A 19,242-nucleotide genomic window follows, 5' to 3' on the forward strand; every position below is an offset into this window, starting at 1 on the left:
ATGAACATCTTGTTTACTAAAATGCAGAAGATATATCTCTGTAGAATAAATCATGGGTATTCTAAAAATGCTATATTCCATATGGTAAGGTCCACCTAACTTAATACAGGGAAAGGAAGTCTTTGATTTCCTGTTACAGCATCCCAAAATTGTTCAGCAAACCTTTGGTAGAGTGATTCATTCTGAAGTGACCACACTGTTACTCTCATTGGTCCCTGAGAAAAGTTTTTCCTCTGGCTTAAAGGTATTTGAAGGTCAATCTAGGATGCCTATTTGCTTAGTTTAGTGCTGTATATTGCTGAAATAAGTCACAAAGTAAATAAAACCAGCCTGAATATAAGTCGGAAGTCAGAAAGAGCCAGTGACTGTGAGATAAAAGAGGAAGCTCTCCTCTGTTACTAACTCTAGTCCATCATATCTGCTGGCTCTGGTGCCACTTCAAAGCTTTACAGGCACTGAACATTCACTGGTCCTAAGCAGTGGAGAAAAGTCCATTGGGAAGATTCTTCCTATGGAAGCTCTATATTGTCAAGAGAGACTGTTTTTGAGGAAAGATTATATCAGTCTTTAGCATCTGGTCCTGGGTATGTAACTGTTAAAAATAAAAATTTATGAGGATTAAATGCACAGACATATGTGAAATATTTAGAACATAACTTGCCACCATAGTGACTTACTATATATTGCTACTAATTATATTATTACTATTATAATTGTTATCTTCAACTTTTCCAAATTTATTAAATGTGTTCCTTTTAGGGTCCACACCCAGTAGTGCTCAGGCCTTACTCTGAGATCTATGCTTAGGGATCATTTTGGGTGAGTTTGGGGAACACTATAGGGTTCTTGGTTTCCAAGCCAAGTAGGCCATGTGCAAGGCAAACATCCTACCTGCAGACCCCTCTATTTTTTAGTGAAGCATTCTCATTCATCATTTGAGACTTTGGCACTCTACTCATTGTTGATTGAAGACCACGTGGTGGTGATGGTAGCATAGATCAAATTCAAGGCATTATGCATGCAACACATCTTATTTGTCCTTGCAAAGTTATATTTCCAGCCTTTTATTACTCTTAATCACTGTGCCCAACTTTAATGGTTCCCTCTTTAATTTTTCTACTGCTAATGTGGAAGTATTTTCTCCTTTCTTGTTTTATATTTCAAATAAATAATATTTTTAAAATTTTATTGACATAAACCTAAACTATAGAGACACATCTCCAATAATCAGTGAAAGCTTTTAAGAGTAGAATTAGAAGGGAAAGAAAGTCCACAACTGAGAGAGACAGGATTTCTTACATAAGGATAAAAATTATATGTGTAAATTTAGAATGTATAAAGCTAAAATATCTGATACGTGTATACATTATGAGAAGATTAAGATTAGTTAATGCCTACAACCATTACAGTTACTTTTTGTGTGTATGTGTTAAAACATATGATCTATGCTATTTGACAACTTTTATTATATAACATGCTATTCATATTCATTAATAGTGTAGTTTTATAATTGGTATGCATTTACATCACGCATTGTATATTATACCCCCCAAATTTATTTATGTTATAGCTAGAAGTTCATGTTCTTTGACAAACATTTCCCTAATACAGTCTCTAGAAATTTTTAGCATTTGATTTCTAATTTATATAACTCTGTTTTTTTATACTATCCATTTGTTATAAAAATTTTGAGAATATGTACTTTTGTGTAATGTTCTAATTTATTAAATATAAAACAAAAGCATTAACTTCCTCCATGTTTTGTATCTCTCTTTTCTCAATGATTTAAAAAAATATTTTTAAAGGGAAATGTGTCTGCCACAGAGGAAAGCTGGGGTGGAGGAGGTTGAGGGAGAGTAACTGGGGTAACTGGCAGCAGTTATGACTGGAACTCAACTATCAACCAGTTTTTAAACCTATATTTCAGAGTGTTTTAATGAAAATATAATTCTTTTAAGTCTTGGTATTCAGGGATTCAGTTCAGGGATAAAGCACATCAGTTGCATTTGTGAGACTGAGTTAAATATATAAATATTTTCAGAAATCATATAACCAGACCATACACATAAATGTGTATTTATACTTCTCTAAATATAGATGAAGAAAATACAAATGTGCATATACTCTTATTAATCCTTAGAGATTTGGTACACATTACATAGACAAATATATATCAATATAATTACTATCTATATAAATATGTTGCCAATTAGTAATAAAATTGCTCAGTAGAATATTTCTTTAAAAAAACTACTATAAGAAATAAATATTTTGTATTGAAATGTACAGCAGGAAGAAAATATTTACAACATATTACATTTTGGATTAATTATAAATTATATAAATTTCAGATCAATGAGGGAAAAATAAGGCATAAACTAATAGTCCAGAAAAGAGGAAGTAAAACAGTTAAAATAGAAAATGAAAACAGCATCTTCTTCAAATCATAAGGTACAATGCAAAATAACTAAAGATATTTTCTCATTTTATAGATTTTAAAATTTTTAAATTACAAAATATGTAATTTTACAGAAATAAAAACCCTTTTTCAGTGTGGGTAGGATAGCGATTTTCTGAAAGACATCTTATAGAAAATCTCCTACAAATAGTATATGCAGATCCTGGAATTTTTACTCTGCTTCGCCTTTACACACCTTATACACTAAGTGCTTCCTGAAACCCACGAGGTCTTTATTTACTGCCAGGACACGTCTATCTAAGATGCAACAGAAGAGCAGAAGACTGAACTCCACTATTACTTCTCCTAGCTGTTGGAAATATTTTCACCAGGAAGTGTAGATAGTCATAAAACAATAGAAGCAAATATAACATATTGCTAGTATAAACAACATATCAAGTTAAACCTCAGATCCTACAGAATCTGAGGCTACATAATCAGTAAACTTTAAGAACAGTGAAAAGCAAAGGAATTCAACTGCCTCAGTTTACAGAAATCCTTAAAGGTAGACAAATAAAGCAAAATTCCCAATAAAGGTGTAAGATGATCAAAAAGCAACACTTTATATGATTGAAATTGTAATTAAACAAAGAGAAGTCAAAGAACTTCTTCAGAATATTAAAGACTCATTGAAATGTTATTGAAGAGGCTAAAGAATATCATCACAAGTCATAACACTACAATTCTAAATTCTGAGAATAACATCAGTGAACTTAATGACAAAATGTAAGTCTGATTCAAAGAAGTGAAGAAAACATCAATATAAGCATTCTCACTATACCTATGTCATCTATAACAAATTCATGGTCAGTCTATAGTAAAAAATTAAAAACTAAAAGTATTCTCTTTATGATCAGACACAGGGCAAGAATGTCCTCTGTCTCTACCTTTTTCCAAGTAGTAGTGGAAATTCTGGTTTTATAAATAAAATAATATATGTATATATGTAATTATATTTAATTAACAGTTAATTAACATATTAATTATTTTATGCATGTTGAACCATCCTAGCATTCTGGTATGAATACCAGTTGGCCATGCTATGTGATTATTTTGAAAAAAAGTTGCTAAATTTAGTTTAATGTATATATGTATATAAATGAACTAATTTAAGCAAGTAGGAGTAAATGTGTTAAATTTATTATTTGCAGATAATAATATTATATATCATGCACACACATAATAGACTTTAGACTACTAAATTTTTAGAAAGAAAAACAATACAGCAAAGTAGCAAGTAAAAACTTTAATATACAAAAGCCTATTGAATTTCTATGTGTAAATAATGAACTAAGAGATAAAGATATAAAAAGGGTTATTTCACTCAAAATAGTGTACATGAATTAATTATGTAGGAATCAATGTAACAAGGATGTGAAAGACCTTTACTTGGAGACCACAATTTACTTAAAGTGTAAAAAGAGTAAGAGATCTAGGAAAATGGGAACGTATACTATGTTCATGGAAAATAAACTTTATAAAATTATATTAATTCACTTAAATCCCCATAAAAGTTTTGAAGATAACACCCAAAGATTTAGAATAGTCATTAATAAAATTTGTGTGGGCTGATGAAACATGATTTATAACCAGATTCACTGAGATAGGAAATTGAGAGCTATCTTGTCATCCTACTTGTAACAATACTATAAAGCAATAAACATCCTGTAGTTGACTAAGGCTATACTACTGCTCTAGTAGGTTGGAACTGAGAACCCAGTGATAAATCCTCAGACATATAAACAATTATTTATGACAAAAGATCTGAGTTCATGAAATGAAATTAACTTCCTCAACAAATGACACTGGGAAAATTGGAAAGCTATATGCAAAATAAAGAAATGATGTATTTTCCACATCTTAGACAAAAGTACATTAAAATCATATCAGAACTGTATAGATTGTAGTAGAGTCTGGAGAGGTAGATAGATGATGATAGTAGATAGATGATAGATAGCTAGCTAGCTAGATAGGTAGATAGATAGATAGATAGATAGATAGATAGATAGATAGATAGATAGATAGATAGATAGATAGATAGATAGATAGATAGATAGATAGATAGATAGATAGATAGATAGATAGATAGATAGATAGATAGATAGATGATAAAATGACCATTCTAAATTCTGAGAATAACATCAGTGGACTTAATGACAAAATGTAAGTCTGATTCAAAGAAGAAGAGAAGAAAATGATAAGACTACTTGGCTTAATTGCCACCAAACCAGCATTATCCCTTGGGCCCATTAGACTTATTCCTGAGTGCAGAGCCAGAGGAAAACACAAGGATCACCAGGTGTGGTTCAAAACCCCCCAAAATTATAAAAATAATAAAATAAATAAAAAGTATCTAGAGATAAAGCCAGATTTAATAAAATACATTTAGAAAAATTATAGGTATAATACTTTAGGATTTGTACCTTAATTGTGTTCTTGAGGATAAGATTAGATTAGCAAGGACAACAGAAACCAAAAATGAATAAATGGTGTAATCCACAATAAAATATTACTGAGTGGAAAAAGAAATATAGGCTGAACCCCAACTGAGTGGAAGAAATAATTGCACATAAATAAATGGCTTATATTAAACAAGATATACAAAATACTTTCAAAGTACTGATGCATTAAAACAAAATATTTATGAAGAAATTATAATTTTATAAAATAAAAAAGATAAGTTAATATTTCTCTTAGGAAGACATAAGAATGCCCAGAAGGTTTATCATCACTTATTATCAGGAAATAACAAATTAAGAGCACAATGAGAGCTGGAGAGATAGCACAGCGATAAGGTGTTTGCCTTGCAAGCAGCTGACCCAAGACCAATGGTGGTTCAAATCCTGGCATCCCATATGGTTCCAGTGCCTGCCAAAAGCAATTTCTGAGCAAAGTCATGAGTAACCCCTGGTGCTGCCCGGTGTGACCCAAACACCAAAAAAGAAAAAAAATAAATAAAAGAGTGCAATGAGAAGTCATTTCAGACCAGTAAAAGAATATAGAAAAAAGTATCTATACATATGACATATTGTTACATATGTTATACGTCATATACACATATATATGTATATTATATGTATATGTGTACATGCACATAATATATACATCACTTGTATGTATATATTATGCAGTGGCCCAGGAAAATTTTGAAAATTGAGTCAGTGTTCCTTCAGCTGTGTTCTATCAGGCTGGGATTTTACACTTTGTGGTGGTAACTGTGCATTAGCATGCAGGCAAATACCAGTTCCAACCTGAATTTTTTTTCAAATTAGACCCTTATGTAATTAATAATCCTAAATTAATCACATTTAATACTTCTCCCTCCCAGAGTAGAATGGCTCCTTATATTCCAACACTATTCTGTTGGTGATGCCATGTCACATTTTTCCTGGTATTATACAGAAAATAAGGAATTGTTAAATATGAGTGCTGAGTTTAAGTCCCATTATCTAATTTAGGTAATTCTGTATAATTTGTTTCTACTTTATCAAATATTTAATGAACCTCCTTCCTGAAGGTGGTAGTGTTTACAAGATAAAAATGCATCATTAAGACCTTGGATGAATCTATCAGGATTAAAAATGAAAATTTAACATTTCTTATTACCCTATGAAGTTAAATATTTCTTTAGAACACTATATTTGATTTTGAGTCTACTTTATACCAAGAAACACAAAACAGGACTTTAGAATTTTATACTTGACTCTTAAAAATGTTAGGTAATTTTTGATGGCACCACAACATAAAAGGTTACTTGGGGGAAGATAAAGGTACTATTCGAAAACTGTATTTAAATTGTATTTAAAAAGTTAATTTTGTATAATGAACTTAGACAAAATGAGAGGGTAAAGGGTATTTAAACAATTGTTTCAATAAAATAAAATTAAAAAAAGAAATGAGAATTAAAATTCACACATCAAACTTTAGTCACTAGGAACTTCAACCAAGAAAGACAACAAGGAAGAAAACAAATGTTTGTTGAGCATTGCTAAGATGTGCACCAAGTACCTGGTTGATGCTTTTACATATGAAACATTTAAACTTTACTGATCTGAGGGCATTATTGCTAAAGTTATTCATTTTTATGAAGAAATGACTTTATTGAAGATTCTGGCTGTTAACTAAACTACACAAAAAAGCTTCGAGAGCTTCAATGTTTTAACAACCTGTATAAACAAACCAAAACCTACACTCAAAATGCCTGAAGTTTATGAAATTAAAACCTTCAGATAATCAGTCATAAGCAGGAAAACCTTAGGAAAAACATAATCCTGCAACTTTGGGAGTGATGACAATCATACACACAAGAGAAGTAAAAACAATAACCTGATTTCCATATTATAAAATAATGGTAAGCCAATGAAATTTTAAAAATAAATAATAGGGGCTGGAGAGATAGCATGGAGATACTACATTTGCCTTGCATGCAAAAGGATGGTGGTTTGAATCCCGGCATCTCATATGGTCCCCAGAGCTGCCAGGAGTGATTCTGAGCTCTTAGCCAGGAGTAACTCTGAGTGCTGCCAGGTGTGACCCAAAAACCAAAATAAATAAATAAATATAAATAAAAATAAAATACATAATAAAAATAAATAATAAATGACAGGCTTAATTTCTGTCAACATCAAAGAAGTTATTTTATATTTTCCAGATTAGAGGATGTTTAATTTTGGTGTACTGAAGAGTAGGGCATGCTTGAATTATTGATGGAGATGAGTGTCTGAACAATTAACAAAAGATACTAGAGAAAAGAATTTCAAGAAGTTATTGTGGGGGAAAAAAGGATAAAAGGAAATGTAAAATTCTCCACAAATTTCAAGCACTTTGGAAGCAGAATTGAATAAGATCCAAGAAATTGAAGAAAACATGAAAGAGAAAGGAAGTCAGTGGATACTGAGGGGAAGAGGTAGCTATGGCTTTGCTATAAATTTTCATCAAGTACCCTTACCCTTAATGAATTAATTCACGTTATTTCTAATAGTAATTCAAAACACTTAGGTGATTTTATATAACTTACATTGATAGTGTAACTTCAGGAGACTTATTCCTTTTGTTTTAAAAAAATAATAGTATAATACAGAATTACAAAATGGAGCTTCTCCCATTCCAAAAAGAGGCTTTTATTTGCCCTGTAAAATAGAGTTTCTTGGACTTTTTTCGTCAAGCATTATAATCTTTAGATTTTCCTGAATATGTTGTGGCACCTTTCATGAAAAACTGAAAAATAATGTAGACCAACAGAAAGTTCCTCCTCAGACTCTGACATGAAAAGTACAATAATACTACTATATCCACTGGCATTGTGAAACTTTCTGAAGCTCTGCATTTGTCCACTTTGAACTTCTCATTATGATGCCACACTGTCAGTCAATAATCTTTCACAGCCCACATAGCTGTGAATTATTTGAAAGGCAAAAACTCTCAGAATGCAGTTTTATACTTTACATAAGTAGAACTACATTTTCAATTATTTTCCCTTTAGCCATCAGTGAGAGTACAAATACAAAGAATAATTATGATGATTCTGCTACCTTCTGACATTTCCTTCATCATCTTAGAATCAGTGTATACAAATATTTTCGACACCTGCATGATTTATTCACTTGCTACAAGACAAAATATGCCATCATCTAACTAGAGACCCTATTCTAAATTCATGTAGTGGCATACAGCCAAATTCTAAATGATGCTTACTTATTTGAGAAATGTTACTTACCATTCTCAATGCCACATCCTTTGGGGACTCATTTTCAGTACATAGGGGTCAGGAGGGATTAAGGAAAGGTAAATTTTTATGAGCTGTTTTTAGCCCAAAGGTGCCCTGCAGAGATTTGGTCTTGTATCAAATGAAAGCTGCAATGATGAGAATTTTAAACAATGATAATATTAAAAGTAGAAAACACATATGAATGCTTCAGAGAGATAAATTTTTATTGTGAGGTATATATACAAATCTTCCTAAAATAATTTGGATATAACTGCAATTATCATCATAAAATAAAATTAGAATTACTCAGAGATTTTATAAATATTTCCAAGGAAAATATATCTTCTTGCCCCCTTCCTTATTAACTCAACTTGACTAATGAGAAAAAATCCAAATAGAGAGGATGATGAAAGATTCCTTATCAAATAGAGAAATGTTGTTAGAAAAAATTCCCATTGAAATTAAGTATACAGAGATATTAGAGCAACCAAAAGAGTATGAAGATTCAAGTACCATTGATAAAAAAAAAAACTTCCCTCTATGAGGGAATAGATACTTGATACCAAAATCAATAGACTTTAGAAATGAACCTGATCCTTTCTAACATTCCACTCAAATTTATCTTTTTGTGTGTTTCCAGTTAACCCATTTTGTGAATATGATCCTCCACTGACACTTGGACTTAAGTGTATTTACAAAATCAGGTGTAATTACTTAGAAATAAATTAGCCCAGACTCAGAACTAGGGAAATTTAAGAAAGATAATAAATATCTCTGGTAGATATTTTGAGGAAATCTCAGTTTCTGAGGTTAGAGTTAAGTTATGTAAAGGTGGCTCTGGAAACACCAAGATGCCTTTCAACAGACAAATGGTTAAAGAAAATGTGGTACATATACACAATGGAATATTATGCAGCTGTCAGGAGAGATGAAGTCATGAACTTTTCCTATACATGGATGTTTTGAACTATCCTAATAATGAGAATGAATGAGGGAACTGGAAAGCCTGTCTATAGTACAGATGGGGGTGGGGTGGGATGGAGGGAGATTTGGGACGTTGGTGGTGGGAATCTTGCACTGGTGAAGGGAGGTGTTCTTTACATGACTGAAACCTAATCACAATCATATTTGTAATAAATATGTTTAAATAAAGAAAAAATATTTAAAAAAATGTTATGTAAAGGTGCAAAAACTTTGCTTTTTCTAATTCAGTTAAGGGGCTAGATTCCTGTTATCACAAAACTGAAGTTCTTGGACTCATCAGGAACACTTGCATCCTTAACTACTATTATGACTAATTTTATAGTTCAGGGATATTTTACTTCTAAAGAGTACTTCCCATATGCCCAGAACTGAACAAAGGCCTCTATATATCCAATTTAATATATTTTTATAACAGTTATGGTAGAAAATTGTATCACTGACCCATCTTGCAAATTGATTAAAAAAACAACCAGGGATTTAGATAATATCCTAAATCACACACTATTACATCTAGGAATTGAATGCACAAGGTTGCTGTTCTCCAAAACCCATATGCTTACTGATACCCTAACTACACTACACTGACTTACTCTTAGATTAAAAAAACTATGGTTATATAATGATACCATTAAAATCATGGCACCATGATCATGGGTCAACCATACATCAGAAGTATGATCTGCTCTCAATTATTGATTGCAACTTCTCTTTCATTTCGCAATGACTTCAATTGCTCAAAGAATTGGGAGTTTGCTGTCTATGAAACAGAGAATATTTGGTACAAAGATGTATCTCAGGTGAGATGACTGATTTTGCTCCCAAAACTGCCCCAAAACATTGAATTTTTTCATAAGGCATTGCTTCAATGAGTTCTGGCAATGAAAAATTGCAAATTCCCCTGCCAATACTAAAACCAAATATGCAGTGCCAAAGCATCAGTAAACTGACAATGGAAATTGAAGAGAATAAAAACAGAACATGGTTGCCTTGATACATGTACACTTTGTGTGGGGAAGAACATGAAGGATAATATTTTATTTTATTTAATTTTTTTGTTTGTTTTTTCGGGCCACACCCGTTCGATGCTCAGGGGTTACTCCTGGCTAAGCGCTCAGAAATTGCCCCTGGCTTGGAGGGACCATATGGGACGCTGGGGGATCCAACCGCGGTCCTTCCTTGGCTAGCGTTTGCAAGGCAGACACCTTACCTCTAGCACCACCTCGCTGGCCCCAAGGATAATATTTTAATTGATGTCACGTTTTTCATTAATATTCAGTTGTTCATAATTTTATCACTATCAGGATTTTTTTGATATAGGGCCATACTGAATTACTCCCGGTTCTCCATTCAGAGATCACTCCAGAAAAGTCTGAGAAACCATATAATCTGCCAGTGATCACCTTACATGCCTGGGTAGATCAAGGCATGTAAAGCAAGTGCTTACACTCTGTATTGTCTTTCCAGAATTTCTTTTTAACTGTTTCAATCATGACATTTTCTTTAGTCAAAGAAACAAAATGCTTACCTTCTCTTAAAAATTTTCCAAACTTTGCCACCCTAATTGACATAATAGTCTAGTTTCATTTTCCTTTTCCTCAAAACTCTGCTACAATATTTTTATGTACTCACGCTGACCCTGAGCTCTAAGTCTACACTCTATTCTTCAACAGCATTCCCATACACAATGCAGTTTATGTATTTACAAGTGAACAGCAGGCAGGTCTCCAACAATCTTATTTCTATGACTCAACTCCACGACATAAAAAATAAAGTTCATGCATTCTATCTTTTTCTAGGATAGTGATTAATAGCATGAAAATCTACAAAATCCATTTTACAGATAATAAAAGGGACTCTCAGTATTTGATGCACCAATAGCTCAGTGGTAGCGATAGCATGAAATCATTTAATATACTTACATTAAATAAATTAATGAACAAAAATAAATAATAAAAAATGACTCCTCCATCTATTTTACTTTTAAATATAAACCAGAAAATTTCTCTTCTATTCGCAACTGTCCAATAGCTTTCAATTATTTTGCCTATTAATTGTAAATATTTTTTGCATAATTTACATTGTGCTTTATTTCTGCACTTGAATTTTTTGACATACTTCTTTCTATCTTCCTCAATCAATTCACTTCATTGATACTACAACTGTTCCTCCAAAAGATCATCATAGTCCCATTTCTGATATTCCTGGATGCCAGTCTTTCTTTCTGAAATGATTTTTACTAAGAAGTTTTATCAGCTCTCTGTTCAATTGTTAAGTCTACATACAGATATACATATAGAAGACTATATATATGCATATATAAGCCTCTCTCTATATAGGATTTATGTAGAATCATTCATGTGTGAAAATAAAAATATTGTAATCTAACCCATCCAGTGTTAAACTTTTACTGACCATGGACCAATTCAGAACTAATTTTTGCCCATGCCCCCCTCACTTTATCTTAGCAGCTGACCTCTAGTTTTATTTATATAATTTTCATCTGTGCCCCCTATATTATGTTGGCCACTATTTGAAAAGTACTGAGTCATTTCTCAAACCCTGGACCTGGTACAAGGAACAAAATAAATACTCAAGTGGTATTTTATGAATAACAAGGGAAAAATAAACCACGTTGAATACACAATAAAATACCAGATGTTCTTTTAAGAAAATATCAATTTAAAACAAAATGAGTTTACTTTATAACAAACACAAAAATGTGTCCATTTTAAAAGAAATTGCCATACTTTTTGTATAGTGGCTGTATCAACATATATTCACATCAAAAGTGAGCAGGAGTTCCAGTTTCTCCATATTATCACTAATATTAATTATCTTTTACCTTATTTATGCTACTAATTCTAAAAGGTGTTACATGATAATGTTTTGGAGTTTTCATTTCCATTCCCATGGTCATTATTCAGAAGTTGAATACATTTTAGCCATTATCATTATCATTAGTTTTGCTCCACCTATAGAGGACTCTTAATATCATTGAATTCTCTAATTTAGGTAGCCATGGTTCCAGTGAATTCAGGGACATTTTATCATAATGAATCCACAGTTTGGTGTTTATCAGCAAGTAAGGGCCTTTTTCTTCTATACATTTTGCTAGTCACTCACAAGTTCTATGAGAAGGATGGCATAGCATTTGCCTTCCAGAAGGGTCCATGCACAGAAAAGAACAAGGTTGGAAATAATAAATAAATAAATAGGGGCCGGGTAGGTGGCGCTGGAGGTAAGGTGTCTGCCTTGCAAGCGCTATCCAAGGAAGGACCGCAGTTCGATCCCCCGGCGTCCCATATGGTCCCCCCAAGCCAGGGGCGATTTCTGAGCACCTAGCCAGGAGTAACCCCTGAGTGTCAAACGGGTGTGGCCCAAAACCCAAAAAATAAATAAATAAATAAGATATTAACAATTAAAAAGAAATATTAGGAGTGGTGCTCATATTTGTGCCATATTTTTTGTTGCTAAAATTTCTTGTTGCGTCATGATATAGTAAAGTTATAATCCTGTGCCTTAAAACTAGGTTATGAAATAATACTTTTTAGAAAACAAGCCAGTCAGAATACATGACTATGACATTTTTCTGCTGTCTTCTTATTTTGTCTTTTATTTATTAAAAGCCATTTCTCATTACTACTACTGTGAGGCTGGACAGGGAACCTGGACATTAAGAAATCATAGTACTGGGCCAGAGCAAATAAACAAGGGGTAAAATACTTACCTTGCATGTGGTCTACGCTACTTAGATTCCAGGCATCCCATATGGTCACCCGAGCCTGTCAGGAGTAATTCCTGAGTGAAGATCCAGGAGTAACCCCAGGTGTGGCCATACAAACAAAAAAAGTAATTACATGGTACTTTGTCCAGGCTAAGTACCCTTTCTATGATGTGCCAAAGTGTTTCTTCCTATAAGCTACTAAGCATCTCTGGGGCCTATTCTGAGGCTCCTGTAGCTGTCATTGGTTACTTCTTGGTCTGGAGCCTATAGGTACTAGCCAGTGCCCTTACTACAGTTGTAAAGATGCTCTGACCTCTACATTTTTCTCCTAGGCATTTTCAACAGAGCAAAATCTGAAATTACTTCTGGATAAAAAAATAAAATGCCATTACTTAACACCTCCCGTGTTACATCTGAGAGATAAGCTGTCATTTCAACATGAAAACTATCAAGATTTCTCTGAGCCAGCCTGGAAATTGGTTGCCGGGCAGATATGGAAGGGAGAACAATTCTTGTGTTGTTTGTGACAATCATATCAACTCACATATCAACTACAGAAGTGTTCCAACTCTGGTATTGCTTTATCTGGGTGCTAAATCTTGAACATATCCCTTTCCTCATAATAAAATTTTAAAGACAATTTGTGTTACAGTGAATTAATAAAGTCATGTCTATAACATGTCTAGCATAATGATAGGCATAAAGTTCCACCACTGAACTAGTGTATATATACACAAACACACACACATATATATATATATATATATATTTCAATTGATATGGTTTCTAGAATCAACATTCAGAATATTTTGCAGTTGAATATAATACATAATTTACTCATAATTTTTCTGTTTACTTTCATTTTTTAAGATGAAAACATATGTTTTTCAAGAGGTCAGTTATTGAGTTGAGATGTGTCTCTTCTGTGCCTACCCAAACATATAGTTGTCCTGAGAACCACAATGGGACATACAGAATGGGAGGTTAAAAAGAGAAAACAACGGGGCTGGAGAGATAACACAGCAGTAGGGCATTTGCCTTGCACGCAGCAGACCCAGGATGGACGGTGATTCGAATCCCGGCATCCCATATAGTCCCCTGTGCCTGACAGGGGTGATTTCTGAGTGCAGAGTCAGGAGTAAACCCTGAGCTCCGCTGGGTGTGACCCAAAACCAAACCAAACAAACAAATAAAAATAAAAAAAAGAAAACACTTGATTGTTATAAATCCAGCTAGCTTTTCCAAAAACATTTTTGTTATTGCTTTAAAATGTGGATCATTATCTTTGATGTTCACAAATAGGAAAAAGGTGAAAAATTAAAAGAGAAAAATAATGAAAGAAATAAGATAAGGACAGGAAAGAAGAAAGAGAGAAAGAAAGAAAGAAAGAGAGAAAGAAAGAAAGAAAGAAAGAAAGAAAGAAAGAAAGAAAGAAAGAAAGAAAGAAAGAAAGAAAAAGAAAGAAAGAAAGAAGAAAGAAAGAAAAGAAAGAAAGAAAGAAAGAAAGAAAGAAAGAGAGAGAGAAGAAAGAAAGAAGAAAGAAAGAAAAAGAAAGAAAGAAAGAAAGAAAGAAAGAAGAAAGAAAGAAAGAGAAGAGAAAGAAAGAAGAAAGAAGAAAGAAAGAAAGAAAGAAGAAAGAAAGAAAGAAGAAAGAAGAAAGAAAAAAGAAAGAAAGAAAGAAAGAAAGAAAGAAAGAAAGAAAGAAAGAAAGAAAGAAAGAAAGAAAGAAAGAAAGAAAGAAAGAAAGAAAGGAGAAAGGAAGGAAGAAAGGAAGGAAGGAAGGAAGAAAGGAAGGAAGAAAGGAAGAAAGGACGAGAAAGGAAGAAGGAAGGAAGGAAGAACGAAAGAGAAAGGAAGGAAGAAAGAGAAAGGAAGGAAGAAAGAGAGAAAGGAAGAAGGAAGGAAGGAGAGAGGAGGGAAGGCAAAAAGGGAAGGAGGGTAGGAGAGAGAGGAAGGAGGGAGAGAGGGAGGGAGGGAAGAAGGAAGGAAAGAAGGATATAAAGAGAAAGATCCGGAGCAAGCAATAAAGAGATACATTTATTAAAACTGGAATTTAGACTGTTATTTATTCATTTTCTTCAATAAATATTTTAGTATACAAGTTATATATAATTACAAAATACTACATAAATATTAATATAATGCACAGTTATAATGTTTAATATTCTGTCTTAATTTCTTCTACAAAAAAATCATATGGAGTTATGTCTGAAATCCTCTTTGTATCGTTTCCATCATATGGACAAACCCATACACATATCTTTTCTTTTCTTTTTTTTGGGGGGGCACACTCGTTGATGCTCAAGGGACTCCTGGATATGAGCTCAGAAATCTCTCCTGGCTTGGGATAAGGCATATATGCCTTACCTCACTGTACTACTGCTCTGACCCCATACACAGCTCTTCTTATTGCTTATATTCTCACTTGAGCTCACATGTCTTTAATGAAGTTTCCCCTGATGACCATTCTCAGTAGACATCATGCTCATCCATTGCCTGGTCACCTAAGGACTGTGTTCTTCATCTCAGAATTCTCCAAATCTGTTGCAGAGTCTTCATCAGTGGCATTATTAATACTTCCCATTATATACAAAAATGCAAGAAAAAAACCAACCACACAAGTCAGTAATCTTTTGTTTTTATTTGATGTATATCACCTAACAATGACAAATCCAAGGGACTCAATGATTAAACATAATTTATTCAATATGTTGGACAGAGTTCAAATCAATATTTTGAATTGGTAAAACTTTTTACATGTAAGATTGTCCATTTTAGCAGAGGTGATAATCCTTAGTGAAAAATCTTAGGGATTCAGTTACTAAACACAATTCATTCAATATTTAGGACAGAATTCAAATAAATTAATATATGAATTGCTGAAACGTTTTAAAGGCAAGATCGTACATTTTAGCAGAGATGATAATCCTTAGCTTATGCTTTATCTTTTTTAAGGATTACATCAAGGAAAACTGAGGGGATTGAAGCACTTCCAGCAATACTTGACCTCTTTTGTTGCTCAAGAGTCTCCAGTTAGTGCCCATGGCATAAAGGGATAGAATTTAGGGCCTCCGATAGGTAAGTATTGTACTCTGTCACCTGAGTTATTTCCCAGGTCCTAGAAACGCCAGTTTAAAAATTGGGATAGAAATAAAATGAGGCATTTTATTTACCGAATTTCTTTTATCTTTTAGAATGGACTAGTGATCATCTCACAGCATTGTGTGGAGGCCACTGTTGCTCTGAGAGGTGAGTAAAACAATGCACAGGCCTACGTCTCAACTGCCATAATTTCTACTTTCAAATATGTCAACATTAATAAATTGGTCCTCAAACCTCACTTTGCAGTTTTATAAATATTTTAACACAAATATTTAATTGAGATATCACTGTGAGATACTCAGTTACAAAGTTGTCCATGACTGAGCTTCAGTTATACAATGTCAAACACCAATCAGCAGTGCGCATTTTCTGCCATCAATGTCCTCAGTTTTCTCCTTGCTTCTCCCCGACACACCCTGCCTGCCTCCGAGGCAGGTATTTCTTACCCCCACTCTCTCTCTTTCTTTCTTTTATTCTTTAAACATTGTGCTTTGAAATATTGTTATGGAAGGGGTATTATGTATACACTATCTCCTTTTAGCATCTAATTCTTGTCAAGAGTAATCATTTTCAACAATCTTTGTCACATTGCTCCCTTCTCTGCCCTAATAGCATTATCCTGCTTTTTGTGGCAGCTACCAACCACGGAATGGTCATCCTGGGCCTCATCTCAAGGGTTTTTGAATATTATTACAATATTTTCTTTTTTTCTTCCTCAAATGAGTGTGATGTGAGTGGTTGTTTCACAGTGAGCTATTTATTTGCAGATGTTAAAGTTATTTCTCTGATTTGTAATTCATTTTAGAGCATCATGGTCTGAGAAGATAGTTGATATGATTTTTATCTTCTTGGATTTATGGTATGTTTTGTGGCCCAACATATGATTTATCTTAGAGAATGCCCTATGTGCATTTGAGAAGAATGTTTACTTGACTTTTGGAGGAAGAAAAAAAGCCCTTTCTATCAATCTACTGACCTATCTAGCTACCTCCTAGCTACCTACTTATCTCCTTCCCTAGCTACCTCTATCATCTATCTATCTATCTATCTATCTATCTATCTATCTATCTATCTATCTATCTATCTATCTATCTATCTATCTATCTATCTATCTATCATCTATCTATGTATCTATCTATCCATCTATCATCTATCTATTTTACTAAGACCCTCTCTACCATGTCTTTCCTTAAACCAGTATATTATTTTTTAGTTTTAGCTTGGCTGATTTATCAAGAGGTGACAGAGTAGTGTTGAAGATTCCAACTATTATCGTGTTACTATTAGTTTTTTTTTAAGTCTATTAGTAGTTGTTTTAAATATTTTGCTGGCTCTTCATTGGGAGAATATACATTTAGGAGTGATTTCTTCAATATATATTTATCTCTGGATTATTGAGAAATAACCTTTTCTGACTTTTATAACCTTTTTGAGCTTAAAGGTTATGTCATTTGATGGCAACCTCAGACTTTTTAAGAAAATAATTTGCTTGAAGAATTGTCTTCCAACCTTTTAGTCTGTGTTTGTTTTGATTACTCAAATGTTTAACATGCTGGCAACCCAATGATAGATTCAAATTTCTGGTCCATTTCTTCACTCTGCGTCTATTAATTGGTGTGTTTAGTCCACTGACATTGAGTGAGAGAGTATTATGAAATTTCATGCTATCTTTTTATAATAGTATGATGTATTTGTCTTGACTTAAAGTATACCCCCTTCAGTTCCTTTAAAATTGGTTTTGAGACTGTAAAATTATCTGTGAAACAGATTACACCTTCAAACTTAGATGAGAGTCTACTAGGTTAAATATAATTGGTGAATTATTTATTTTGTTTAGTTTTTCTCACTATATCCATCACTGACTTCAGGCCTGAAAGGTTGCTTGTGATAAATCTTTAAATTTTAAGGATGATCCTTTGTATATAATTTTATTTTTCAATCTTTCTGTTTTCAGAATTATTTTGTTTGTTGTTTTTTTTTTCGGTTTTTGGGCCACACTTGGTTGACCCTCTGGGTTACTCCTGGCTATGCACTCAGAAATTGTTCCTGACTTGGGGACCATATGGAATGCTGGGGATTGAACCAAGGCCATCCTAGGTCAGCTCCATGCAAGGCAAACACACTACAGCTGTGTTATTGCTCTAGCCCCCTTTATTTTTTTTTTTTTAGTATTCTGGCTTTATGATGTACATCATTGTGATTAGGGGTATTTTATTTGAGTTTCTTTTACCTGGCATCCAGAAGTGAGTGCATGCAATTTTTAGCTTTGAAAAATTCTGAGCAATGATGTCTTTGAGAATTGCTTTTTCATAGGGTTTTCTTCCTGGCTCTCTGGGACCCTAATGATACTAATGTTGCTTCTGTTGATTTTATTTCTATTTTTTTTTACTATCCGTTCATTTATTTTGAGGATATTTCTCATCTTCTGTTGATTAATTTTAAGTCTCTTTCCAACTTTTGATATATGAAGGTTTTTTTTAACCTTCCAAAATAAAGTCTATACTTTATTGAATCCTGATTATATCTAAGAAACTATAGCTATTTCATTTGACTTTAGAAATTTTCTTTTTAGTGGATAAAATAGTTATTATTTTTATTAATATGATAATAGCATATAAGACAGTAAATGTTTTAGGGGTACAATGATATTCTGAAGCCACCACAGTTTTATCACAACCTATTGCAAGTACTAACCCTTTTCACCAAACTTTTCTTCACTTCTAGATAACTTAACATATTTCTGGGATTGGAATCTTAGGGTTTTCTCTCATTAAATATAATCTCCCTTTTTGTTTCTTTACATAATATACATAAGTGTTATCATATGTCAGAGATTAGTCAATAAATTTGTTTTTCTTTCTTCTGACTTATTTTTGCTCAAGAAGTCCTTTCCAATTCAATCCACATTGTAACAAAAAGCAAGATTTCATGTCCCTGATATATGAACAGTATTCCATTCTATGTACACCATCTCTTCTTTATGCATGAATCTATTGTTTAGCACTTTTCCCAGATTTAATTTTTTATATAACATAATTTTTATTTTGATCTTAGTGGCTTATATATTGTTGACAATAATATTTTAGGTACATATTTACGTAAAATCAGGGGGGATTCCCATCACCGATTTGTCTTCCCTACTCCTCCGTTTTTGACCTACCTCCCATATCCTCTTCCCTCACCCCCAGGGCTGCTAGAATATGTGGTCCCCTCTGTACCTATCCTATTACTTCGTAGTCTTACACCTGTTTGGTCCTGATGCCTTCC

The sequence above is a fragment of the Suncus etruscus genome, chromosome 10 (genome assembly GCF_024139225.1).
Source record: "Suncus etruscus isolate mSunEtr1 chromosome 10, mSunEtr1.pri.cur, whole genome shotgun sequence".
Lineage (NCBI taxonomy): Eukaryota > Metazoa > Chordata > Mammalia > Eulipotyphla > Soricidae > Suncus > Suncus etruscus.